Below are 26,707 nucleotides of genomic sequence, written 5' to 3'. Positions count from 1 at the left end.
GTGGAATAATTTATCAGGCCGGTCTCACGAAATGGTGCGTGAGTAACGTGGTGTTTGAGTGACATGGTGTTTGAGTGATGTGGTGTGTGAGTGACGTGGTGTTTGAGTGACGTGGTGTGTGAGTGACGTGGTGTTTGAGTGACGTGGTGTGTGAGTGACGTGGTGTTTGAGTGACGTGGTGTTTGAGTGACGTGCGTGAGTGACGTGGTGCGTGATAGTGCATGAGTGACGTGGTGTGTGAGGTGTAAGTGGCGTGGTGCGTGATAGTGCGTGAGTAAGGTGGTGCGTGAGTGACGTGGTGTGTAAGTAACGTGGTGCGTGAGGCGTAAGTAAGGTGGTGCGTGAGTGACGTGGTGTGTGAGGTGTAAGTGGCGTGGTGCGTGATAGTGCGTGAGTAAGGTGGTGCGTGAGTGACGTGGTGTGTAAGTAACGTGGTGCGTGAGGCGTGAGTAAGGTGGTGCGTGAGTGACGTGGTGCGTGAGTGACGTGGTGCGTGAGTGACGTGGTGCGTGAGTGACGTGGTGTGTGAGTGACGTGGTGCGTAAATAACGTGGTGCGTGAGTGACGTGCGTGATAGTGCGTGAGGTGTGAGTGACGTCGTGCGTGAGTGACATGGTGTGTGAGTGACGTGGTGCGTGAGTGACGTGGTGTGTGAGTGACGTGGTGCGTAAATAACGTGGTGCGTGAGTGACGTGCGTGATAGTGCGTGAGGTGTGAGTGACGTTGTGCGTGAGTGACATGGTGTGTGAGTGACGTGGTGCGTGAGTGACGTGGTGTGTGAGTGACGTGGTGCGTAAGTGATGTGGTGCTTGATATTGCGTGAGGTTTGAGTGGCGTTGTGCGTGAGTGACATGGTTTGTGATATTGTGTGAGGTATGAGTGACGTGTTGTGTGAGTGACGTGTTGTGTGAGTGACATGGTGTGTGAGGTTTGAGTGACGTGGTGCGTAATAGTGCGTGAGTGACATGGTGCATGAGTGATGTGGTGTTTGAGTAACGTGGTGCGTTATAGTGCGTGAGTGACGTGATGGGTGAGTGACGTGGTGTTTGAGTGACATGGTGTTTGAGTGACGTGGTATTTGAGTGACGTGCGTGAGTGACGTGGTGCGTGATAGTGCGTGAGTCACGTGGTGTGTGAGGTGTAAGTGGTGCGTAAGTGACGGGGTGCGCGATATTGCGTGATGTTTGAGTGACGTGGTGTGTGAGTGACATGGTGTGTGAGGTTTGAGTGACGGGGTGCGTGAGTGACGTGTGTGAGTGACATGGTGCGTGAGGTTTGAGTGACATGGTGCGTGAGGTTTGAGTGACGTGGTGCGTGAGTGACGTGCCAATTCCTCTTGCCGTTCCCCATGCTGACAGCTTCATGCCATTTAGGCACACACACACACCCACCCACACACACACGCACACACACACACAGCACCATCACCTGGGAGACCACTGTTTCTCTTTGTGAACCCAAATTGTCTGGTTGACTTAATTTGAAGTTACATGAGCAACATGTGTAAAGTACTGATGCTTTGTTGCTGTTCCTCTAATGCAGGAAGTGCATGAGAGCTGGGTTTTTATCTTGTTTTATAGTTAGTCTAAGTTATTTACACAGATTATCTGAATTGACCCGCCAAACCAGCAGAGAGAGAGAAGTTAAGTACACACACACGGACCTTCAACTTAATCAAGTCTGCCTAATCACTTCGGAACAGGAGGGAGACTGCCGAGGCTGGCGTATAAACATGCGTGGTGCACATTTCCAACATTTAGGCACCCTCCCCGCCAACGTCTCCACCCCCTGGGATCCTGTGATGCACTGCCAGTGGCGCCCGGGCCGTCGAGCGCTGCTCAAATATTTGAGCTCAGACGCAGCCAAGTTGACTTAAGCTCGGAGCGCGACGTTCCCGGAGCTTTGATAGGATGCCCGCACGGGCTCTTCTGGGGGGGGGGGGGGGGGGAGGGTGGTTTGCTACACTGAGTGCCTCTTGTGCCTCGTTCCATCTTGTGCTTCCAGTGGGTTTTTAAAAAAAAAGACAGGCTGGGCCGTGGGGCAGAAGGCCACATGAGAGAGGACTGAGGTTTCCCTTCCCTCCATCGCCATCCCAGACAGACACCGGCTCGGTGGCTTCTGTTTTACCCGAGTTGTTGACCAGCGGAGATCAAAGGTCGTCTGGTTGGTAGGTTCGGTCTGGTGGGTGGCAGAGGAGGTGGGTTTCCTCGAGGTAAATGAATCAAAACCTGCGGGTTTTAATTTACATCCCAACAGTCATTTCCCAATAAATACACTGATATAAATACTTCATAGTAAACTTTCTTCATCCTAAAGGCAACTCTGTGCAGCACGTATAGGGTCGTGTGGTTCAAGACATCGGAGTGAATTAAAAAGTGTTGTTTTTTCGTAATGTGTTGAATGCAACTCAAGAAGACAGCAGACTGACATTCCAGTTTAAAAGTCCACTCAGCGTGCGTGAGTTCAACCCGGTTCAACACACTGAGAACCCTCCTACAGTTTGATATCAGCGGGGGGATACGCGATCCTTCTTCAATATGTAACACTATATATAAAAGCTGTGCCTCGGGCCAAATCTGCTGCTTTTTTGTTCTGTTGCATTTCTGTCAATTCGTCAGAAGAGCGTTGGGGCACATTATTCTGAGTTTGTTCCAGTCCCTAATACACCATATTAAAGGATTCACTTTCATAATGGCATGTTGTGATGCACGATGCGGTGACAGGAGACCCCCCCTACTCGCTTCAACACTTATGAATAATTCCCATTTCAAGATGAGAGACAAATCTGGGTTTAATAAACGAATATTTGAAGACGAACATTTTCCTTCCTGCTTGGCTTTCGGATGGCGGCGGAATGAAATGGCAAACACGTTTGACAGAGAGACAGAGGGGATCTGAAAGCCTGTAATAAGACGACAAAGAAATGGCAACGACAATAGACAATAACGAGAGGCTAAGCGGGCGCAGCGGAGAGAAGGAACATTCCTGTGAATACTTAGAAAAGGGCTTGATTTTATTTTAGAAGCATAGGTTAAAAAGGAGCTATATTATGGAGAGATTGCATGACATAAACTCCAGTGATACATCTGGGTATATATTGTATATATATATATATATATATATATATATATATATATATATATATATATATATATATATGTGTATTTCTTCTTTTTGTGTCTATCTGGTCGGTAAGTTAAGGATTTGCCGTCGCCTAAAACCATACGAACCGATCTGATCTGACAGCACATATATGTTGTCATTGACCTGGATTCATATTGTATTTGTAATTGTATAGATGTAGCCTCAGTAACGGGTTACGGACACAACGCTGATCTAATAACGCAGCTATTCAGAAAAACAATTCAATCAGCATACACCCATTATGGCACTGTAAAAAAAAAAAAAACACCTCAGATATGTATCGTTCTACGGTTCAGGGTGCACTTCAGGGCATTTTGACTGACTTATTCCATCAATTTAGGGCAATTTCCCTCAAGACAGACTACCGTGGAGGAACTGCTCTCACAGAAGCGTCAGCACCTGATTCGTCAATGCCAGCTGCTGACAGACTCAGCGTAGGGTTTCATTTCCCCTTTCAACACTTTGACTGACATTAACAAAGTTTCATCAATTGTCCACGGCGAAAACCTCACAACTCCAACCAATACTTGATTACTCACCTTCCTATAATGCAGCCCCGACGCACAGCCACACAGCCCCACACACACACACACACAGACATGCACACACACACACACACACACAGACATGCACACACACACAATGCTTTGTCCAGTTCCATGTCAGTTGGTGTGTAATTCCAAGGAGCTTAATTTGCATTTTTAATTAAGCAGTGCATAATGGGGATACAAGGGCCAGATATTAGTGTGGCATTTAATGGTGTGGAGGCAATCAGAGAGAGTACTGTTATTTTGATACAGTTTTCTGCCATATTGAATTTTCTCCAACGATAAATGGCTTTGGATCTAATGGACGTGCACCAGTGAACCCACTCGACCACTAACTCTTACAGCAGCAAAAAAGTTCACTCTTTTTCTTTGAGTTTACTCTTCACTATTAGATAAATAACTCATGATGCATCGTAATGCAACACGATCTAAAATGCACAGGTCAAAGTTTACTCAAGCAGATTTTATATACAGCCCCCTACCCCTGATGGGGCGCATCTGGGAGGGGGGAGGGGTCATGTAACAGAGATGAAATATTCAGTATAGATTGAAAACCATGTGCCCAGATTCATAAACCAAGCATTCCGTACACTTTTAAGTAGATTTTACTTATTCGAAAGGGCACTCAAGATGTGTCCGTTCATAAACAATAAACAACAAATTAGGCATTAGAGCACGTCGTCCGACCACGTTCAAAAAAAGGTACAACGTGTGATGCCTAGCCACACGGCCACATGGCCCCAACAAATAGGGGGTCAGCATCTCACCATACTGGGTCAATACAATCTAAAGTCACAGTCGTCAGTTATTCCATTTGACATTTTTGACATGTTTTCTGTCTGTCTGGTGCCTGGTTAAAGGAGCAGCAGGCTTAGCAGGAGTCCCTTCCTGGCGTAGCGTTCCCAGGCCAGACCTCCACAATTATTTTGCAATCGGAAAGGGAGCGAGACACTGAAAGAGACACTCACAGGAACAACACCACAGTAATGGCTGTATTGTATCCCTTCACGTTTAATAATTTAAAAGGTCTGTTGTATCCGAAGTCGGGGTCCAGGCTTTGCCAAGACCAAACTTCCAATTCCCCACATTCTGCTGTGAAAATGAACTTGAGGAGCGCCTCATCTCCCGCGAGCTTCGGTGGGTGAAGATGACACTAAAAGCAGAATATAAAGCATAGATTATTTTTTGGACATCTGCGGGTCTGTTTTATGTCGGGCAAGCAGCGTCCTCACGAAAAGGCTCATCTTTTTCTCTCCATTTTTCCAGCCCACAGCAATTTTCTACCATGACAATACAGGAGATGATGACACAAGGCAAGATGACCTTGCGAAAAGAAAAACACACATAATAAACAAGTATATTTTTTGTGTGCAGACACTAATGAGGCCAGGTTGATCTGACATAAAATATGTTGTATTAATGTGTGGCCCATTACACACACACACACACGCACACACACACACACACCACATTACCATCCAAAGAGAACTTTTGAGTCAATCGAAAGCTCTTTGGCCCTTTTCATCAGGTTTGCTTTTACAAACAAGTACGAGCAGCATTCACATGCACTGATGCCCACTTGCGCATGAAAATGCACCACACACACACACACACACACACACACACAAACACAGAAGTAGGACTTCTGACAAGCATATCCCTCTGCTCTTGTTAAAAATGCATGAAGTCTGGCATCCCATTTGGATAGTGGAAAGAGAGTGGCAATGCAGTTGGGGGTGAAGTGACATTCTAGAAAAAATTTCGGTCTCAAAAGTCTTCTTAAATAGCTCTAAGGGGGACGGAATTAACTTAGAATCATGGAGGACAGGAAGCCTCAGTGGTTTATTTTTTTTTTAGAAAGGGGAGAACGGAAAAGAAGACGCAATTATCATTAACGAGTGCGACAGGTGGAGAACGCTCCTCATCAGCAAACGCCATGGAGAATGGCCGTCGTCAGGGAGTTGCGAAAGAAAGGCGGCCAACCAGGATCTAGAGGGATTGTTCATTAAAGCTGGTGAGGATTTCATGCCGAGCAGCCGATCAGCTGTTATGTCGTGCACAAATGAACCCCTGAAAAGGAATCTGTGTTTAAAGTTCAGTGACATGATTTAAGTGGGCGCTGATGTTGTTTTTGTTTTCATTTTAAAAAGGATGGTGTCATTTTACCTCTGTGTGCTGAGGAATTAAGCTCAATACGATAGTAGTAATAATTCTCGAAACTGCCCGTCTTCCAATGACACAGCGAGCTAATCAGATCGTTTTAAGTTTTAAGTTTCGAAAATGAATTGCTGAAAACGCATGAAAAGACTGTAAACTAAATAGTACTTTATTGTGCAGTTTTATTTTTGGGGGGGCGGGCCTGAAAAAAAAAAAAGTATTGAAATGAAGTATCTCCTTCCCGGCCCTCTATCTGTGAACCTGTGATTCAGAGCTATAGCTGCATATGCATATTCCAGCTACATTTGTGATTACGTCACTGTGGCTTTTAAAACAACAGATGAATTGTTTTAAACGCCAGGAACCCCAACGGAGTGTATTGGTTTCACTGTAAGAACGTGATCAATACAGTCCCAAAACATTTGGAACGTCTAGAGGGGCACGATCAAATTTATTTCATCATTCAATCTCTGGAAAATTATTTTCAAAACAGATGTTGTCACTCGCAATTGTCACTAAATATGTCTTTGGATAATGCATACTGGTGCAGGAGGTGGAGCGGTACCAGCTAGATATAGTTGGGCTTACCTCCACGCACAGCATGGGCTCTGGAACCAAGCTCCTGGAGAAGGGTTGGACTTTGTCCTTTTCTGGAGTTGCCCAGGGTGAGAGGTGCCGGGCGGGAGTGGGGATACTCACGAGCCCCCGGCTGAGCGCCGCTGTGTTGGAGTTTTCCCCGGGGAACGAGAGGGCCGCCTCCCTGCGCCTACGGGTTGCGGGGAGTAAGGCTCTGACTGTTGTTTGTGCTTATGCACCGAACAGCATTTCGGAGTATCCGGCCTTCTTGGAGTCGGTGGGAGGGGTCCTGGAAAGGGCGCCGCCTGCCGACTCCATAGTTCTCCTGGGAGACTTCAACGCTCACGTGGGCAATGACAGAGAAACCTGGCGGGGCGTGATTGGGAGGAACGGCTTGCCCGATCTGAACCTGAATGGTGTTTTGTTGTTGGACTTCTGTGCTAGCCACAGTTTCGAACATAAGGTGGAACACCTTAGGCCGGAGATCAATGATCGACTTTGTAATCGTATCATCTGATCTGCGGCCGTATGTCTTGGACACTCGGGTGAAGAGAGGAGCAGAGCTGTCAACTGATCACCACCTGGTGGTGAGTTGGATCAGATGGCGGGGGACTCGGCTAGAAAGACCTGGCAAGCCCAAATGTGTAGTGAGGGTGAACTGGGAACGTCTGGCAGAGGATCCTGTCCGGGAGGTCTTCAACTCCCACCTCCGGAAGAACTTCTCACAAATCCTGAGGGAGGCTGGGGACATGGAATCCGAGTGGACCTTGTTCAAAGCCTCTATTGTGGACGCGGCTGCTCGGGGCTGTGGCCGGAAGGTCATCGGTGCCTGTCGTGGTGGCAACCCGAGAACCCGGTGGTGGACACCGGGGGTGAGGGAAGCCGTCAAACTGAAGAAGGAGGCCTTTCGGGCCTGGCTGGCCCAGGGGTCTCCTGAAGCAGCTGACGGGTACCGGCGGGCCAGAAGGGCTGCAGCGGCGATGGTCCCGGAGGCTAAAACTCGGGCATGGGAGGAGTTCGGGGAGGCCATGGAGAAGGACTTTCGGTTGGCCTCAAGGAAGTTCTGGCAAACCATCCGACGGCTCAGGAAGGGAAAGCAGGGTCTACCCCAGGCTGTTCTTAGCAGGGGGGGGGGAACTGCTGACCCGGACTGGGGACATCGTCGGGCGGTGGAAAGGAGGAACTCCTAAACCCGGCCAACATGTCCCCCGGAGAGGGGGCAGCGCCGGAAGACTTTGGGGTGGTTTCACCCATATCCCTGGCAGAGGTCGCTAAGGTAGTCAAAAAGCTCCTTGGTGGCAAGGCGCCAGGGGTGGATGAGATCCGCCCTGAGATGCTGAAAGCGCTGGACATTGTTGGGCTGTCTTGGTTGACACGCCTTTTCAGTGTCGCATGGGGGTCGGGAACAGTGCCCATGGACTGGCAGACGGGGGTGGTGGTTCCCATCTTCAAGAAGGGGGACCGGAGTGTGCTCGAACTATCGTGGTATCACACTGCTCAGCCTCCTGGGAAAAGCTTATGCCAGGGTGCTGGAGAGGAGGCTCCGACCGCTTGTCGAACCTCGGATTCAAGACGAACAGTGCGGATTCCGTCCCGGTCGTGGAACAGTGGACCAGCTCTTTACCCTCGCAAGATTACTGGAGGGGTCCTGGGAGTTTGCCCAACCAGTCTACATGTGCTTTGTAGACCTGGAGAAGGCTTTCGACCGGGTCCCTCAGGGTTTTTTGTGGGGAGTGCTGCGGGAGTATGGGGTGCCGGACCCGTTGGCACGGGCCATCCGGTCTCCGTACGCCTGCAGTAGGAGCTGTGTTCGTCTCCTCGGTAGTAAGTCAGACACGTTCCCGGTGGGGGCTGCCCTTTATCACCGGTCCTGTTCGTGACCTTCATGGATAGGATATCTAGGCGCAGCCAGGGGGCGGAGAGGATCCGGTTTGGGAGTCTCGGGATCGCCTCTCTGCTGTTTGCGGATGATGTGGTCCTGTTTGCCTCCTCGGACCGTGACCTCCAGCATTCACTGGGGCGTTTTGCAGCCAAGTGCGAAGCGGCAGGGATGAGAGTTAGCACCTCCAAATCTGAGGCCATGGTGCTCTGCCCGAAACTGGCGGATTGCTCCATCCAGGTGGGGGCAAACTGCCTACCCCAAGCGAAGGAGTTCAAGTATCTCGGGGTCTTGTTCACGAGTGAGGGTAAGGTGGAGCGGGAGATCGACAGGCGGATCGGTGCGGCTGCAGCAGTAAAACAGGCGCTGTACCGGTCCGTCTTGGTGAAGAGGGAGCTGAGCCGGAAGGCAAAGCTCTCCATTTACTGGTCGGTCTACGTTCCAACCCTCACCTATGGTCACGAACTCTGGGTCGTGACCGAAAGAATGAGATCTCGGATACAAGCGGCCGAAATGAGCTTCCTCCGTAGGGTGGCCGGGCTCAGCCTTAGAGATAGGGTAAGGAGCTCGGACATCAGGGGGGAGCTTGGAGTCGAGTCGCTGCTCCTTCGTGTCGAAAGGAGTCAGCTGAGGTGGTTCGGGCATCTAGTCAGGATGCCTCCTGGACGCCTCCCATTAGAGGTTTTCCGGGCACGTCCAACTGGTAGGAGGCCCCGGGGAAGACCGAGGACACGCTGGAGGGATTATATCTCCCGGCTGGCCTTGGAACGCCTCGGGATCCCCCAGAATGAGCTGGAAAGTGTTGCGGGTGAGAGGGAAGCCTGGGTCGGCCTGCTGAACCTGCTGCCACCGCGACCCGACCCCGGATAAGCGGGTGATAATGGATGGATGGATGATGCATACTGCTGGACACAGCAAGCTTTTCAAACTCAAAAAAATGTATTCACAATTTGAATACAGGACATTATTATTATTATTATTATTATATGGGTGGCATTGTTAAAATTAGTCTGCAATGCAAATGTTCTGTAGTTTAGAAAACCGTTACACTGTACAACATGAAGAGTATATTGTTCTGCTTCGACACCATGGAGACACTATTAAATATGTAAGCATCAAGTCAAAAAAAAAGAGAAAGCCAAGTTCATTACTTCTATATATATTATAATAATATAGCTCAAAACTGTACTTAACTACAGTACTTGGGTATCTTAAATGCACTTAGTTCCACCACTGATAGAACAAGCCTCTTAATTTAACTCTCAGAGCGCCACATTGATGCTGTTAGATTTAAAATGTACTAAATCTCCTTCTGGGGGATCATGCGATGCGTCAACAAGAAGAAGAATAAAGAATACCACTTACTTAAGTCCCCTGAAGAGAACAATTTCAAAAAGATCTCAAATGCCAAAAGAGTCATAAGGCCTGCTATAATCATGTCGCCGCTCGACAAAGCAGTCAGACAGCTTTCTGAGGAGAGACGCTTACGTATTCACTCGTACGGCAGACGCAACTGTACTTCAAAGCCACGTCTGATGAGAGCACCTGATGAGAGTGCCTGATGTTTGCCTTCTTGATCTGTTTGCGGTTATTCTCTCTGGCTTTTCAATGAGCTTCAAATCACAGAGTCGTCGAACCTGAGAGCCAGGAGGGTGTCCGAGTCGACACAGTGTTTACAGCCGGCCGCCTCCGTCGCCGCCCCCACTGACAGTCTGTCTCCCTTTTGAAAGCCCACTGCCCCCGACATGTTGGCTGACTGACCCGGCTGGGTTCTGGGCCGGAAACACAGTGGCGGGCAAAAATACACGCCTTGGGACCACGCATCGGGTTTGCACAGAGTTTTTTTCTTCTGGGTTGCCACGGTAACCCCCAGGGCTGGAAGAAGAAGACAAAACACATCCCATTTGCTGTCTACACAGCTGAGAGATAAAAACTGTGAGCGAGAGAGAGAGAGAAAGCAGGCCAGCCTGCTTTCTCTCTCTCTCTCGCTCACAGTTTTATTATTTAGGTACAGTCTTGGGGGGGGGGGGTGTAACGCTGTATGTTTCCAGTCCGGCCCCGGCGGTGGTGTTTTTTTTTACTGTCCCATTTCCAGCTCTGTAAAATATGTTCTCGTAAAAACCGACAAAGTTGACACTCTCGACGGCGCACCTGTAGAGCGCCGTGTGCATGTGCTCGTTCTCAGCACCACACACGCTGAACGAGGTCAACGTGACGTACGGCGGAACGCACCGCGAGACCGCTTCGTTTATGAAGGAATGTGATGCTTGAAATGATATCCTTTCTTCTTCTCTGGGAAGGGAGACGTTCTGCGTATCAAGCGGAGGAAGGTGGCTGTTTCGGTTTCATCTCCATTAGGCGCATTGTGTCGGTGTTTATTTTTTTGTGGTGGAGTCTTGAATGTCAAAATGGTTTATTGGTCACAAAAGGCACAGTCAGCAGATCCTTTAAGTAGAAGTACTAGTAGCACAATGTAATAACGCTAACTTTGAATAAAAGTGCCATACGGAAGGAAGTATTAGGAGTAAACGTACACGTTTATGGCCCCTTTGAGTGTTTTACCATTCCATATCATTATATTATCATTACTCAAGGAATATTAACGATAATAATTCGAATTTGGTTCTGTAAAGTAGTCTATAATAACTACCCAGAGCCAAAAGTGGCACCTTTAGAGTGCTTGTTTTATACAAGCCTCAAAATAATAAAAAACTTATATAAAACAATTACATTTTATTGATTTGAAACAAAGAAACATTCTAAAATATGCTAAATCTGGATTAGTAATGGAAGAAAATATGTATTTCTGTGAATTGTAGTCACGTAGAAGTCTACGAAAATAGAAGACTAGAGGTTCCTCATGTTCCTCTAAGTTTGTACTGAAGTACAATATGTGGGTAAATTGTACATTGTGACCTCCCACCACTGGTCATCAGTCACACTAAATATTCCTGAATGTCCCTACCAAGAGACTGATAATTTAACCTTGCAGCAAATTGGAAGTATAGCAATGAATCCAACATTCATATGCAATGAATAAAATTACAAAAAAAACAGGGACGGCGACGCGAGTTAACGTTTCCTAGGAATTCCAAATGAGAGATAGGCTCACACGATTATTCCTGCCTCATTTCTCAGCACATGGATTCCCTTGAAAAATCACATTACCACCGGCATGTCACGGGAGGTGCAGAATCAATAAAAAAAAGGGAGAATGAAATGTGGATGAAAGGGGTTGTCACCAGAGAAGGTCTCAGTATGCCTCCACTGTTATAACACAACAACACAGTGTGAGTATGTTTCACAGATACTGTATATTCCACCATCAACAGCTTTTCATGATTAAACGTTCCCGGTCCTACTCAACTCTTGATTTCACGTTTCTTCGGCTTACACCTATGGCATTGTGTCACAACAAGGCGTATCCATATTATACTTTTCTGTCAAATGTAGCGATGCGGTTCAAGATAAAATAAATCTATCATTCCAAGCTGCAACACTGCGACATGCTATTACTTGATAGCAGGGGTTGATTGAGGGTTTCATGCCAGATAAGATATATATATATATATATTTTTTTTTTATAGTGATTCACTTTTCCCACATTATTCAAGCTTAACTGCTCCATTCAATTTGACCCTGTCACACTTTGTCTCCTTAGCACCCAGCTATCCAAATGGACCTGCTTTTATATTAGTTGGAGAACAATTGAAGAAACCTGAAACACATGTTTCCAACGGCGCAACTTGTCCTTTATGCCTGGCTGGTCAGACAACAAATGCCTTTCACAGGCCAGATCTTTCCCAGAGACGGGTGAACTTAGTTCCTCTTGTTAAAATATTTTACATGCATTTATATAAATGTAAAAATATATTTATGCAAATGTCTCTATTATAAAATCCATCCATCCATCCATTATCACCCGCTTATCCGGGGTCGGGTCGCGGTGGCAGCAGGTTCAGCATGCCGACCCAGGCCTCCCTCTCACCCGCAACACTTTCCAGCTCATTCTGGGGGATCCCGAGAAGTTCCAAGGCCAGCCGGGAGATATACTCCCTCCAGCGTGTCCTTGGTCTTCCCCGGGGCCTCCTACCAGTTGGACGTGCCCGGAAAACCTCTATTATAAAATAAATCCATTTAATTTTATTATATTTATTATAACCCACATTACTGTATCAAAGATCAGACGCATGTTATTACATTAACTTTGTTCAAAGCTTTTTTGTCACAGTTGAGAAGGACATAACTCTGGTCCAACAAATAGTGAGCTGCTAAGAACATGTGTGACAGATGTGGTCTGGGACAGTGGTTCTCCAATGGTCTGGGACAGTGGTTCTCCACTGGTCTGGGACAGTGGTTCTCCACTGGTCTGGGGCAGTGGTTCTCAACTGGTCTGGGGGAGTGGTGCGACCCAAATCGAGGAACATTTTCAACTTCTCAAATTGATTTAATGAAAATATGGTGCAGTTTGAACCTAAGATAGTTCAGAATATCATAGTATGCACAACAAAACTAGTTAGGAATATTCCCTTTTACAGTCAATTATAAAAAAAGTGCATCTTAAGAACACAAGGTATAGTACAACATATATAACTATTCAGTAACTTCAGACTTTAAAAGAATACTCAACAGTGCTTTCATGCACAAACATGAAATAAAAAAGTCTAGTGAGAAGTAGTTTGAAAAAGCCTCAAAAGATGACAATTATAGCTCACTCACTGAATCTATGACAACCAACATTACAATGGAAATGGTGTCTTGGAGCAGCTGTTATCCACAAACAAAAAATATGCAATTAAAAAAGATTCAAGTATACAACATTAACTTTTCTTCTGATTACCTTATCAGTAGGTAAATACTGAAAAACATGAAGCAGCAATTAAGGAGAACTGGGGACGTTTGTTAATACAAAGTCAATGCACAGGCGCGCATGTGATTAACGTGTCATTTCCACCGGGCCCGTGAATGACGCAACGCAAAAAATGCGCCTCATTCACACAAGCTGAATTTTTTAACTCGGGCGAAAAAAATGTGCGAGGCTGTTTCGTTACAGCCAATCAGCGTTGAGATGCTCTGCCTGTTGAATCAGAAACTATGGAGGATAAGTTGATCGTCTGGAAGCGGCCATCATCCAGACGCAGTTCCTGAAGAAGCTGTGTGCAGCTACGGATAATATTATATATCATATTAATATTATGAGCCCAGACGCAAGGGTTTGATGGTCCGACGTTTGTGGGACTTGTACAACACGTACAAATAGTGGTTATTTCTTCCATGGTGGACGGCGGTAATGAACTGTTTTCTTGGCGATAAACCACGCCTCCTCTCCGGCGCTTCTGGGCCCTATTCCTCGTACCTGCCTAACGTAGTTAGCTGGATCATTTTCACGATAAGATTACATAATTCAGGCTTTTCGGTTCCACAAACCAAGTTTGGCAAAATCACCATAGCAACACATCCAAAAACTTGAACCTGCTCCAGCGCAGGCTAAGTTAAGTTAGCTGGATAAGCTGGGAGCTCCCTTCCTCAGAGATCCCATTGATGAAGGAGTGATATTAGTTAGATTAACGTTTTATAGGGAGAGAGTTCTTTGAGATCGCCAAGATCCGTTATCACGTGATGATGACTTCCTATACGAGCGCTATCCATTGTGCCCACAAGGAATCATTTATTTACAAGACCTTTTCGAGCCATCAAATCGCCCTTTGGCCCAAACGAGGCAGATTTTGTCAATCAAAAAGGCTTTCACAGCATTAATGTGCAGGTACATTTTCCTCAAATTACATTGCTATAAAAACAATCATATGTCTTTGATAATAGGGGTCATGGACCTGCTGTAGGCTAATCACGTACTGTACAATACCCCTGTAGTATACAATACTCACGTACTGTACACTATGTAGTACAGATCATATGTCTTTCAAGCCGTCGCGGGCCACATAAAATGACGTGGCGGACCAGATTCGGCCCTACAATGCTCTATAATGTCCTTAAGAGGAAGTCCTTCAAATGTATACTGTGGATCGTATTAAAAAAAGAGCTTCTGTTTCCACATCATTTTGCTGACGTAAACTATAAAGTCAGATAACAGGCGATACATTTGGTACTCTTTCCACCCCGTAATCAGCAATCTGAAGAAAATCACTTGGCCTAGGCTTTATGATCCATCTGACTGGAACCCCCTGACCTCAATTACTGCTCTAAATCGACAGTGAGAGACAAAAGAGTCGGGAGGGAACTTAGCATTTCCTTTTTCTTTTCTTCGCAGACAAATAGATCAATAAAAAGTTGTAAAATGTTGAACTGGTAGACTTATCCTTCACTGATATTTATCGCATCCCTCGGTGCAGTGATTTAGGAGCCTGAGCCCCTTTAAGTCATCACATTCCTAACCACAAAACTGAGGCTAAATCATAATGTCATACTGGGTTACAGTAACTGGCTGCAGTGTGCTCACCCTGCTGCCTTTAGGGTCAGCGGAGACCGAACCATATAAAACTTGTGTCAGCAGAAGGAGGGACTGTACGTCAACATGTGGTTGCACACCTGTAATAACAAGCTGTCCACCTCTTTATATACACTGTTGCACACCTGTGAGTCACAGTCGAGCAGAGTCAGCGTTTTATTTGCTTGCATAGCCTTACCTAATGTAGCTCGGGCGGCTTGCTTTACCGGCCAACAGACAGTGCATTCATTTCATATGGAATGCATTGCATGCAATACAGTGGGGATAGGTCAGCATGAAGATTATTTTCCATCTTTTTACAGACCGTGTATTGTTATGCAGAAGCAGACTGACTTTAAACACGTCGACATGTTGGAACATTCTCTAAGTAATACAGACACGCAAAACTCTTTTTTCTAAGCTCCAGCTGGTGTGCCAAATAAGCTGAATAAAGACGAGAGTCCCCACAGCACTTCCAGAAAACTACATTATATCCTCGCTGCATGGAGTGCTGTGAAAGATTATTTGTTATTACAAAAAGATAAATCCCCTTTGGATGATTTATGTGCGAGTGCTTTCATTGCGCCGACTCCCCTTGCCATTGTTGCCAGAGGGAGCACAAGAAGTGTGGACTATGGCCGTCTAATGACACGTTCTAAGCTAGGCTAAATACGACCGGCCTAGAGATTTCCACCCTTACTGCATATTGGGGTGGAAATCTCTAGGCCATATTTAAGACCCCTTCAACAAGATCCTAATATCAAACAATAAACTCATGTAGCTCTGACGTCAGCTCAGTTAGCTAGCGGCTGGCGGATCTTGTGGCTCCGTGAGCCGTTCCAAAGAGCGGCTCGTCATTCTTTTGGGCACGACGATAAAAAAGAACGACCCCCGCAAAGTACGACTCCTGTTCCCTTTATTTGTACCAAAAGAGCCGTTCAAAAGATTTGGTTTGTTCGCAAACCTCACATCACTATGAACCAGCGAGCAAAAGCTACTCGGCCAGCTTCGGTTAGAATTTCTGGAAAATCTGCTTAAAATAAGAACCTGCATTTTTTTTGTCTGACGTTAACAACCCATTGTTTCACAAAACTACACATTTCTGGTTGTTTTCAGAAAGCTTGACAGGCATAACAAAATTAACTAAGTGGGGGGTGGGGGGGGTCTAGCTAACTGTCAACATACCAGCACCGCCAACATTCCATCTCTAAATGATCAGAGGCTCGTGGGGTTGATGGAAAACATTCCAGAAGTGGAGAATATGAAGGTATAGGGGACTTCCCAAACATGTGAAACAGATGCTTCCCATTCTCTCTATCTCCTTCCCCACATTGCTTTTCAAAAAAATCTCTTTTCAAAGTAAAACCGTTTCGACAAGAGAGATGAGGTCGTATGCCACCTGGCACGGCTCAGGAAACTATGAGTCAAACCTCAATGAACATAATAAGGCTAATAAAGCAGATTGGTCAAACAAAATGTTGTGGTGTGTCCTACTCTTGGAGCAGAGGAAATAATCTGGCTCTTTCAATTGGCCTCGATAATGAGCTGGATGAAAATCAATACACCCTCTCTTACTACGAGTGTTTGGCTATAATTACCTTATAAAACATAGTAAATTCTGTTGTGCTTTGTGTGGCTCAGAGCACACATGCCTCGTCTTAGAAGCAATAAAATATTAGTACTTAAAAAAAACAAAAACTTAATGCTTAAACAGATCAATATTTCTGCAGAATGTTCATTATTTTGCCAAGCAGTTTATCTCCCTCTTTTCTTTGCCCACCGAACAAGGGCTGCAAGTAGTTGTAATTGGTACATCTGGTAGCAGTTAAAGCCGTGTACTTGGCATCGCCGACTCTTTCGGAGAGCAGCAACGCTTTTCCAGGAGCGGATCGGTTCCCTTATTAAAAAAAAAAAACTTGGAGAGACGTTCAATTCTAAAGGAGAGCCTTCTTTCCCACGGGACGGGAGGCGACGTGCGGAAGTCACCGCCTCTCCTATCGCGTCTCTGATTTGATTTATTTTCTGAATGTTGAACATGTTGAACAATGAGACGGAGAACAAGGGTAAAAGGAAGGGGAGGGGGCAGGCAGGTGGAGTGCAAGTATGAGATACATTAGGCGAGGGATGAAAACACCTCGGGAGATGATTGATGACAATAGCAAAGCGGATTCAAGGGGCCTGCCTTCCACACCTCTGATGATGATTTTTACAGGGCTCTTATGCTCCCGCTTGATTAGATTGGTATTTCCAATGTGACAATCACTTTCTCTTCAGGTGAAGGGCAAAAATAAAAGACTCTCCCAGCGGTAGGAAAGCGGTGAGAGCGCTATAACGGCTGAGTCTACGATCCCTCTGTCTTGAACCCAGCTTTGTTTTATGTTCCCCTCCAGTCTCTCAGCATTTGCTTCAAACCGTTTTGATAAGAACGAATTGCTATTACCCCAAAGAAAATGACTTTGGAGAGATGAAATAGATAGACCTCCTATGTAGTGAAAATGGCATCATCCCCAACAGAGCCATTACTGGTGGGGTTATTTCATGCCATTTTTCTTTTCTTTTTTTTTTTTTATCTCAGATGAGTCCCCACACGGCCTTCAGCCAATGTGAATGTTTGCCTGAAAAAAACGAGGTTGTGCGTGAAGCCGGCTCCTACCAAGTGCTCCGTCCTCGTGACGCACAACATCATGCCAACCACAGTCACACGCCAGCTCATAGCAACAAACCAATTCCAGACAACAACACGTTTCAAGCCGAGTCCAGATGTTGCTTGATGTAAGTGGTTGAAAAGAATATGTAATATATCCGCAGACTCAGCTCTGAAGGAGTGTTTCCAAGAGATAATTGTTTCACCGTGACATAATCATGACTATCTATCGCCAACATAAATGTTTTAAGTATTATAATCACAGTGAATAACCACCGGGTGCCTAAAAGTCAGCATTTAGGCCCTGATCAGGTTGAGGTAGATGTTGATTCAGCAGCCCCCGGGGGCACCTTTTTAGAATTCTTTCTTTAGAAAAAGAAAAAATGTGTTTGGCACGCTGCTTTTTGCTTTGCTGAGACGTGACACGTCTTTTCAACGCGTCACGTTAAGAGCACTGACCTCATTCAAGATGTTTCCTCACTGTGGTGACTTTTGCTGGAGAGCTGCAGTTGTGTGGCTTCCCCAACCGTTCCCGTGATCTGAGGAGACACGTTAGTGCGGCGGTGCGAGAGATTACAGGAAAGTTGTTGTTTTCGTTGATCTAAACTGTACTCTCGCATCTCGTACACATCATTTCAGTTGCCTCGCAACAAAGAAATCAAATAAAAACAACTACAAACACGCCTCGCTTTTTTCCGGCTTGTTAAATGTGCTGTGATCAGGCTCTCAGTCAAGTATTGCGCTTCAGTGCAAATTTGAGGTACTTCTAATTTTGTGCCACTTTGTACTTCTCTTCCGCGGCGTTTCAGAACGCTGATGTTACTGGTTAGTTTTCAGAAACCTAAAACCCCATCTTTTTGGCATGTGCCCCCGCTACAAAAATGTTTAGTTGGGGCCCCTTGTCACATTTTTGATCGAGGATACCGTCTGAACCACAAAAATTGCTTCATTTAAATAACAGTTGAGACCAAAAGGGGTCAATTTCTCTCATATTTAACGAAAAGAGGAAAACAAATATCAAGAATAATGAATACAAATCTGTAGAGCAGAGCTTAGACTTTTGTTATTTCATGCCCCATTAATCAACTGATGACCCTGAAGACAAAAGGGACATGCTACTTACACATTGATGCATAAGCATTCATGGTGCCATATATATAAATCACAGAGAGGGGATTTATGTAGAGACAAGGACAGTACTTTTACTTTCAGTAAGTATATGAGTACTTATTTCACCTCCAGCCTACCTGGTCCTGTACATGTTTACAGTAGCTGATTCTCCAGAAGAAGAAGAAAAAAAGGATACGAGTGTGATCAACGAATCAGGATTCAGCTGGGTTGGGCTGTAATTATAAAAGCATTATGAGGTGCTGAGAGCAGCAAGAAGAAGACATGCAAGGGAGAGCAGCCCAGACTCCTCTTGCCACCAGGTTATTTTACATACCTGCAACCCAAGCAGCTCAACCCCTCCGGCTCCTGACTGTGGTAATGGCCGGGAGTAGTCACGGTCTCCTTGGCACAGCCCATCTGTTGTTTTTGTTTTTCAGACGGGGAGCCGCTGGAGGGGAGTTGGTCGATGGGTGGGCCGGCATTGGCCGGGGCGAGGAATGAGAAAATGACGGGTGGCTCTCGCCACAAATTGTTGCCGTGCCTGTTATTACGGTGGGCTGGAAGCTAGCGACGGCCAAGCAGTCCGACACCAGGGTCATCTCTAAATAAAGCCTCGGCCTTCACGGCGCGGTGGGTCGTCCACTTTGGGCTGGACGGAGGAGGACGGAAGCGGAGGAGGTGACTTGTGGCTCGGCCTGGTGTGCGCCGCAGACGCGCAGGAAGGAATCTACTGCGAATTAAAAATGAATATCACGGTCGCGCTGGTGATTTCAGAATGAGAAACATTGGGTTTGTTGCTTAAATGGGCGGTGGGGTGACTCAGCGGTCCCCACGACAGGACTCAAGGCTCCACCCCGGTCCACATGTTTCCTCTGGTTAGATTACTACTCCTGCCATTGCCTGTTGACCCTGTGACCTGGAGCTGGTGCTGAAGACGCTGAAGGATGGCTTCCTTTCCTCCTAGGGTTTTATATTAAGGCCCCTTCAGCCATTGATACTAGTGTAAAAATATTACTTTCTCCTCTCGCTGATCCCCGGACAAGCCGGCTTTTGTTTGCAATGTAAGCGGCCCACCGGTTGCTCTGTCTCATCCAGCCGTTGCTAAAGCCAGCCATTGTTCCAGGCCAAGATAATAGTATCAGTCCTTGACGGGGGGTGGGGGGAGTTACAGTCGGATCGGCACCAGCTGTTAAAGCAGCCAAACTTTGTGGAACTGATTAGATTACAAAATGACACTGTCTCATCTGACATTAATTATTGGACCATAATACGTAGCAAAACTAGCACGGTGGTTTACAGCCCAGGACTACAAACCAGCTGCATGGTGCCTCTCTGCAGTTCAACACGTCCAGGGTTATAAGGGAGACATCTATATTTACTGTGATGGCACCCAGAGAATTTGTGGATAATGTATTGTCTTTTATAGGGAATTTAGACAGCTTAATCAGCAACCCAATCCCAATCCCCCAAGGAAAGGAGACTGTGCTCCACTGTTGGCTATTGTTGCTGGGCCTCCATCTGAGATTTGTGTGTGTGTGTGTGTGTGTGTGTAGGATCTAACCAATACTGTTAAGAGCTTGTGTTTCATCACTAGTGAACTGCGCCCACACTGAAACGTGTTACTTAATACCTGCAACATTATTGATGGAAATGTGTTGAAATGTGGTGAATAAGCAAATGCTAGCATACTAAGGCAAGTCTCAGAACCACTAGACTGCTGAAGACTTAAGTCACATTTAAAGTGCAGGGAGCAGATACCATCAACATAGACTTTTGCAATACAGCTGTCAATCATGACAGCTGTAAAAAAAGTCAACAACAGAGAAACATCCATTTTAGATTAGCTATACTTCTATAAGTTAAGTTGAAGCAGTTTTTATACACAGTTTTTGTATTATAGAAGAATGTTGATAAATTGAAAGCTATTTTTTAGTATTACTGTGAAAGCTGACCACAGTACTGCAGCTTGCTAACACTTAACATTAGCATTTCAGCCCTCGGTTGCATATTGTGGCGCCAACTTCTTTCCCCTTCGATGGGGCATGGTTGGAATATTCTCTAGTGTTGGTTTCTGTCTTTTCATGGGATTTGTTACCATTAAAACAATTATAATAATAACACCCATGACAAAGTATGTAGTTCAGAAAACGATGGAATTAGCCGTGTTGCTTTGAACTGCATTTTCCTGCGAGGCGTTGTGATAAACTCCCGCTGAGTTGAGAACACTTGACACGGATAATCGAGGCCCGGCAACAGGCGATGATGAAACGTGGCTGAAACCGTGGACCTGATAGAAAAATCACAACAACACGTGTTCGTGTTCTGCCCGGCATGACTAAATAACACAGAGGGGCAACTATAAAACCAACCGACGCACGGCCATCTGTCATGAACAGCACACATCGTGAGGAAGGCCCTCTCTTCATCTGTGAAATGATATATTGCAACGCTCTAATTATTGCCCACACATCTGTTGTTGCTGCCTACAAAATCCCCATGCAGAACAGACAGCGGGCCGCAGAGTGGAGCGACTGTGGAAGAGAGAGGGGAGGGGGCAGGTTTAGGATGTACGTAGGTAGTGATAGATTTACAGAGTGAAGCGGTGGAGGACAGAGTGCCTGAGATTTACGGCAGGTCTGCTGCCTCCGGGGCGGAGACACCTTCAGAGCCGTCCTGGGTCGCTCCTATTAAGATTAATAATGTATTTACAAGGCCCAGATCTCCCCCTCAGAACCTCGACGCCGCCCTGGTGCCAAACCACCAGCAGACCACAGCAGAGAGGCTGACGGAAAGAGCAGAGGATGTGTGTGTGTGTGTGTGTGTGTGTGTGCGTGTGTGTGTGAGAAAACCCACTCAGCGATTCCTAACAGGAGCTCTTTGTGATGCTTTTTTAAAAACTTTCTTCCAAGCTCGGACTATATATTGTATGCATCATTAAATCTTTTATGATGAAGTGCTACATATTTTTTTTACTTATTCTAACTGGTTTTCGAACTTTGGTTTGTATTACAAGCCCATAACTGATGAATTGTAATTATTTGTTCCAGTTTGACATTTTGAGAAATATTTGCTTTTCTGGATAAGAAGATCGATACCACTCTCATATCTGCCCGGACAATATGGGGCAACAGTTCAACAGCTGCCAGTTAGCTTAGCAAAAGTTTGGAAACAAGGGGAAGCAGCTAGCCGTATCTGTCAGAAAGTAACAACATCTGTTTACCAGCACCTCTGACGCTCAGTTACTAACACGTTTCTTTGGTTTGTTTAATCTGCACAAAAACTAAATATTATATGCTACGCTAACATGTTGTTTGTTGGCTATCGAGATGTGATGTCCCGCCCGTTCCAATGGACCACCATGAGACCTACCTTTAGGAGAAAATATGTACGGTAGTCACTGCGAGTGAAAACATTAAAAAAGAATTGTGCCATGAATTTACACATATGATGTTTGATCAATTTAAAAGTATTTTTACCATTTTGTCAATGATGCTACTAAAACAAAATACAACTTTCTTGACGGGCAAAATTAGGTTTAAACTTGACAAACATATGTGCAATTAATGGCACAATTTAAGTGTTTTGAAAAAAAATGTCTTTCACTACCATACATCGGGGCAGGACCTCCACTGCCACATATTGAACAGACAGTTGGGCCAAACTTCTCATCTAACTCAAGACAGAAAAAAGCTGAGATTCGCCTGCATTGCGACCGTTTTTTGCACCCTGTCAGCTGACGGACACCCCCTGCATCTCCAAATTGCAAAAGCGTGACAGTAGATGCTCGCAAACACCTGCAGCTCTCTGCACTACAGCCTTGTCAGCCTTCTGCTGGGGGTGAAAACGGAAGAAGAGGTCTAATGTGTCTGAGTTCGGCCTGGTGAAATAATCACAATCTTGGCCTATACTTTCTGTGTCATCATGCCCTTGGCGATCCCTGTCATCCTGGCCTTGACTTTCTCTGTCATCTTGGCTGCTATCCCTGTCGCTGTCATCTTCAGCCTACATGAGTGGTAAATAGGGATTATTATGTTAGCATGTTAAACCATTGACTACTGGTAGTATATAGTATTAGTACCCCAGGTGAAAAAAAAGTACACTTAAGTACATTAAATGTAAGTGTACTAAGTGTACTTTTTGGTACTAAAATGGCACACACTGAACTTGTACTTGAGTACATGCAAGTATACTTTTCTGTACTGTTGTGTGTAACACAGTGATTTTAGCATAACGAGCTAGCGTTATTTGACATAAATTATTAGAAATTATAAGATTGCCCTCTTTACAACTACCACCATGGATAGCTTGCTCATCGATTGTAAGAAAGTGACTACGGCTAACCTGTTAAATTAGATAATCTGGATGATGACGACAGCGCCAACTTGCTTATTTGACCAGATCATAACGGTCTCAATTTTGGATATTTATCTAGCTAACGTTAGCTAAACTAGCTGGTAGGGAACGTTACCTCATCTGTGTGAAGCAAGCTAACATTGGCCAAGTCAACGCCACAATTTACCGTCATACCACTGTCACCAGTTGGTGGTTTCCCAAATATGTCAGATTTGTAAATATTTTGATGCATCTTTCTCCAGACATCTCTTCTTTTTCTCCCTGAGCTTTTCAGCTCCACCTTTAAAACCCTTCTGGTGACTGGCCGCCTGGTCCTTGTCAGAAAATGTCCTTTGTGTAAATTCTTTTGTCATTAATATATGTTATAGATGCTTAAAACAGTGTATTAACGAAAGTTAAGAACATTATTTGAATTTTCATCAGGTTTCTTTTTCTAAACCGTTTTAAATGAACTTGTATACAACTTTTGACATTACGAGAATGAAATTTAGCCTATTTTACATCTTCTCTAACAGTTGTTTTTGCCTGGAGCTTTCAGTGTCCATGTTACAAGCTGTTTTATTGGTAAATGTCGAGGCGTTTTAGAGATTCTTTTTAGCTCCCAGAAGCAGTTTTTGTCCAGCTGGAGACAAAACCCAACTTTGCACTCCTCACACATACAGGGAGCTTTTATGGCAGAGAATACACTGTTTCTGGCCTTCTGTCTGTTCTATTCTCAGTCTCCTTCTTTTTGTTTGTGGGGACAGGAATATGGGCCATTGAGAATGAAATACTAATACTATTATTTACAACATCAAAGTATTATCTACAAAGAAAATGCCACTAAAAGGCCACTCAAACACTCCCCTGCTCACTTCCACCCCTCCCCCAGAGGCAACCTCCCGACTCTGTTTTTTACCATTTCCCTGTAGTTACATCACATGTCATTTAGCTGACGCTTTTATCCCAAAGCGACTTACAATCATGTTACATTCATACACTGTAGACACAGCTACAGGGAACAATTCAGGGTTAAGTGTCTTGCTCAAGGACACATCAACTAGGGCGGGGATTGAACCACCAACCCCCTGATTGAAAGACAGAGCTGCTAACCACTGACCCACAGTCGCCCTGATAGTTCCGCATATCAACGTTGTCGTTTAGTGTTCAAAATGCCTATTACTGCTCAAGGTCGTAGGATAATTGCTCGTTTCCCCAGACCAACACAGAAAAATCTATATTCTGTTTATTATCAAAAACAGCAAGCAGGGAGAAAGCAGTAAATCCCCACCGCCGAGAAGAAGGAAGGAAATAGAGGACGTTTGGTATTTTTGCACGAAAATTTCAAATAAATTAATTAACTCAGCTCGCGATTAGGGTAATGCTGTACTGGAAAATGACAAAACACTTATGCATTCACACCAAAAGTGTTCTGAATATTTTGCGCGAGTAGATTCCATGTAAAGTCAATGCACAGATGCGAATGGTTTAGAATAAAGCGAATTTTCCCAGGTCACGAATGACGCAAATAGCCCGTCATCACTGACATCGTGATGTTGGTGAATCTAACTGGCTGCTGTGTGAGCCCACGGGTGATGATATGAACCCAAACACGAGGGCGTTAGATGTTCCGATTTTTGTGGGATGTCCACAACAAGTAGAAAGCAGAAATAGTGGTTATTTCTTCCATGGTGGATGGCGGAAATGATAACTGTTTCCACAGAGATAAGCCATGCTCCGCTCCCTCTCTGGTGCGAATGAAGCGAATGACGTGAATAAACCAGAAATAGTGGGACGAGTAAACTCACGCTTTTGGTGTGAACGCAGCATAAGAAATTATGGAAACTTTGAGGGCCATCTCACCAGAACTTTTTTACCCTTACCTCTATATATATACGGTTTGTGTGTGTGTGTGGGGGCCAGTTCAAAAGAGTGTTTCATCCATCATCATGTTTTATTTAAATAAGCATTACATATTTAAAGGTGTAAAAGTGTCTTGGAATTCTCAAGCTAAAGGCTGAAAAAAGATTTAAATTTTTTTTTTTGAAAAGCTATTTTGTGTGATCACTGACATTTATATTGGGACCCTCTCGGGGGTCTCGTCTCGTCCCCCAGGTTGAGAACTACTGCCTTAGGAAAAGATGCGTGTAGCAAGTCAATGATTGTACATAATTCAAAAGAAGATAATTGCAGCGCAAAGTTTGTACTAGTAACTGCACTTTCACTTACTTGAAGTAATCTTTTATGATTATTAAGATATTATTTCATTGGACACCTGCCAGGCCCCTATTTATGTAAAGAATAAACGTTATTGACCATAACAGAAACACCAAAGTAAATAAGCTACTAAATCAGCCGTTAGTTTAACCTACCACCTCTATGTGTGAACACTATTCCGCTTTCACAACGGACTGAGGGCACAATTACGGGCGCCTAAGACTCCTGTTGTGACTCTCTATCCAGCTTAAGTTGCGGTAGCATTACCTCTCTGGGCTAACCCGGCAGCCTGACACTGATGTTAGAAAAATGGCTTCAAGCGAAGGAATGAAGTACAAATGATCCCGGCAGTAAACTCTGACTGGCTCACTGACTTGTCTATACGTTTAAAAGTATAAATATAAGTGTTACGACCAGATTTTGCGAAGCCGTTGTTTTTTGGAGCGTAGCTACTTCCTGAAACCGTCAACCGACAAAAAGGTGCTTATATGTCTTAAATAGGAGTTGAGTTTACATCATCAAAATAAAATCAAGGAGAAAGTCATGACGACTGTGGCTCAGTGATAGAGCGAGGTCGTCCATCGATCGAAGGATCGGTAGTTAGATTCCCCGGATCTCCATGTTGTTGTGTCCTTGGGCAAGACACCGATTTTCCCCTGCAGGAACCTGCGGTGTGTAAATGGACACAAGCTGTTCCAACTCCTCCCCTCTGGTAGGCGCTACAGAGCACTGTACGCCCCAGACACAGGAACAGCTTCTTTCCCCTGGCCATCACTCTGATGAACAATTAATCAGACACATCCAGCTGCACTATCACTTTCTGCACTAACATCCCCAATTCATTGTCACTGTTGTTGATTTTTATATTGTACATACATGTTGCTACTCTGTTGTCTTTAATGTCTTTTTATATTCATCCATTTATTTGTAAATTACATGTATGTACGACGAGAGCGTACATGTAACCGGAGTCAAATTACATGTATGGCTGATTCTGATTCAGTTGTTGGATAGTCCCGATGGGAAGGTGCCACTTTGCATGGTAGCAAGGTTTTCTTCAAGCGTTTTGATCAGAAAATAAGAGCCTAAAATAAAGCAATACTGAGTTATTAGCTGCGTTGCTTTGTCAAAATGCTAACATTGTTGGGTTAATGATACATTTCGACGTGTCAGAAGGAAAAGAACAGGTGTAATAAATAGCATTAATTGCGGCTGTGTGCCCATTTTTCTTTTTATTTGTTTTCTAAGGCCTTGGTGTTTTGCATGTTAGCTGCTGGAACTGAGCCATCGTTAATGTCAGTTCATTAGTTCCACCAGGGATTTCCTGCATTAACAACTTAAGGGATAATTACAATTAATTATGCTTTATGGTTTGAATTTCATAGCTTTGGGACATTGTTTCTATCAGAAATGCTAATGTTTTTACGCTACAAGCTGTGCTCACATCTGGGTATTAGGTGTTAATCAAACCACTTCATTTGGAGGTAGATATCTAAATGAAGCTTAAGCGGAAGTACAGTAAGGAAGACACTCTTCACACTCTTGTTCATTCATAAGCAGCCTCTTACTCCATCAGCTGATTGGGGGCGTGTACGATGAATGAACCAATCGGAGGGGGCGCAGTTCTGTAAACCAATCATAGCTTTGTTGGCAAA

Source organism: Cyclopterus lumpus, chromosome 11 (assembly GCF_009769545.1).
Source record: "Cyclopterus lumpus isolate fCycLum1 chromosome 11, fCycLum1.pri, whole genome shotgun sequence".
NCBI lineage: Eukaryota > Metazoa > Chordata > Actinopteri > Perciformes > Cyclopteridae > Cyclopterus > Cyclopterus lumpus.
Note: the sequence above shows the minus strand (reverse complement) of the source record.